We start from the raw sequence: 2,907 nt of genomic DNA, 5'->3' as shown, positions 1-2,907 counted from the left end.
TGGACATCTCAGTTAGGTTCAAAAATTCTAGGCTTGAAGATAAATCCTCCCAAACCTTCTGATTCATATAGAGGGAACAAGAGGGCTCATACACAATCGTCAGAAGGCAAAGTGTTCTTCAACAGACCAACATGGTAGATTTATTGGTGATTTTGAATTCAAATCTGACCGTTCCCTCCATTTTTTGATCATAAATGCAACCTTTGCGGTAGATCTCCAAAGGTTTTCACCATAAATGTCACCTTCCCACTCCTCCTAATGGGATTTTTGCTATCAAATCATGAACAATGACTTCAATGACTAATTTTGGACCTGGCTGCGTGACACCACCCCTTGTGGAACAACTCGTCCATCACAACTTCATCTATCGCAACTTCTATTGCCGTACCTTTTTCGTTCGTTGCGCAACATCTTTACTGCATTTTCCACTCTTTTGGGTAATGTATTTTATAGTCCCACTCTCCCTTGGAAGTGCGTGGAGCAATAAGAATGTCCTACTACCATATAATCATTGTGTGGGAGCATGATCCCCTGTATACAACTTCAGTTGACTTCCATTCACCCTTCTCCGGAAAAATTCAACATTCAGCTTTGCGAGTTGAACTACACCATCATCCATGATTTCTTTGACTACATAGGATCCCAACTAGTGCATTTGAAAATTACTTGGAAACTACGTGAACTTACTATCATAAATCAGAACCAAATCGTTCACCTTAAATGTGCGCAACTTAATATGCCTATCATGCCAAGCCTTCTCACGTTCCTTTTGCACTTGCTTGTGAAATCCTGTAAGAAACTAATCTTCTTCCAACTCCATCAATTGCGTGAGCCATTCCTCCAAGGTCTCATGGTCCGTCATCTCCATCAAACCATAATGGATAAGCTTGGAAAAATATATTCCATAGGAATCACCTCCTCGATCCCATTGACCAGCCTAAAGGGAGTTTGGTCGGTCAATTTCTTACATGTCATCCTATATGCCGATAGGACTGCTGGTATGCACACATCCCAATCATTCCTCTTTGTGTTATAGACCTTTGTTAATGCATTCTCCATTACCTTATTGAACACTTCAACTATTGGTGGTACATCGTACTCTTTTGATGGTATACCTAGAATTATTCTAGCATCAAGTTGATTGTTTCATTTAGGAAATGCGTACCCATATCACTCTTCAATACCTTAGGGCACCCAAACTTTGTTAAGACATACTCGAATAAGAAACTTAAAGTAGTGGCAGCGGTACAATCCTTCATCGGCTGAGATTTTTCCCATCTCGTCATCTACTCTATCACAGTAATAATGTACCGCACACTTGTCTTCCTTCTTGGTGGTTGGAGCAGACCTACAAAGTCAATTTCCCATTTTTCAAATACTTGTAACAAAGCCTAATGGTTCAAGGGTAGCTCATTTCTTTGCGAATTCTTTCTAGTCCTTTGACAAGCATGACATGCCTTATAAAATGCCTTAGAATCTTTATGCACTGTCAGCCACCATAATCTCACACACAAAATCTTCTGCGTAGTTGATTTTCCAATATAATTTCCTCCCGCCACTCTTCCATTTGCTTTGGCGAGGATACTTCATTTGCTCCCATCTTATACAAGTGTCCCACTATAACAGAAAAATCAGTAGCATGAATCGCCAATTCCTTCTTCTGCTGAGCAGAATATCCTTTTGGAGTTGTACCCGTAGATAGATTCTGAATTATATCTGCAAAACGGTCATCCGTAATGTGCACAACATAGATCTGTGCATCTCACAATCCTTCCTCCAAACTATTTGGTTCTTTGACTATTTCAATCCTAGATAGATGGTCTGGTCCTGCATTCAGCCTTCCAAGTTTCACAATCACCTCAAAGTTATACTCATGAAAAAATAATAACCATATACAAATTCCTCCAGCCAAGAGAGGCTTATTGACTAGGTATTTTAGTGTGGAATGATTTGTATACATTTTAAAATGTGAACTCAACAAATAATGTTGAAGCTTCTGTAGCGTGTAGACCATCGCTAGCCCTTCACGCTCTGTGGTGCAGTAGTTCATCTCAGCCTTTGACAATTTCCTACTTGCAAAGGATATCATATGATAAATTTCTCCCTCTCCTACCTGGGTCAATACCACACCTAGCACAATGCAAGAGGAATCCACATGAACGTGACACTCTTTCTTCCAATCCGGGAACACCAAGATCAGCATAGTCACCATCTTTTCCTTTAGTACGTCTAGATTGTGCTGACACTTTTCATCCCAACAAAATGTCTCATCTTTTCTCAATAACTTTTCCATTGTCACAGTTATCTGTGCATAAGCCTTGATAAACTTTCTATAGTAGCCTATATGGCCTAGTGTTGTAGTGTTTTCTCCTCAAATATGTATGAAAAGAACCCTCTTAGGATTGTGGATGACAAACAATGTCAACAATATAAGTGGCTACTAAACATTTTAGATCTGGAGAAATTGATAGAAACAAAACCTGCCAAAATTATGATCTATGCCATAATCATAGTTAAACAACAAAAAGAAATAGTAATAACTCTAATCATCCAATGGAAACGATATATACAAAGAATAGTTTTATTATAACACCTGTGAAGGGAACAAATAAATGTTACAAGTCCCCATCTATGGGATGGTTTCATGGCTATCCTCAAACATCTTCAGCTTGTGTAGACTCTCTCTCCTCTATAATGTGTAACCCAGCAAAAATATGGTGGGAGACAATGAAAATAATCATAGTTACAACAATTAGTAAAACAATGAAAATAATCAAACGTGAATAAGTGTTAGACACATGCATGGCTACAACAGAATATGAAAGATAAGCATGACAGTACGTCTATTATTGACAATGATATACATTTATAGTACATGGTGTGACCCTTGGATTTATATTCGAAGTG

The sequence above is a fragment of the Pinus tabuliformis genome, chromosome 3_2 (genome assembly GCF_031772625.1).
Source record: "Pinus tabuliformis cultivar Carrire ecotype Pingquan chromosome 3_2, CPIR1, whole genome shotgun sequence".
NCBI classification, from domain to species: domain Eukaryota; kingdom Viridiplantae; phylum Streptophyta; class Pinopsida; order Pinales; family Pinaceae; genus Pinus; species Pinus tabuliformis.
The sequence above is the reverse complement of the archived record's forward strand: the minus strand, read 5'-3'. Positions refer to the sequence as shown.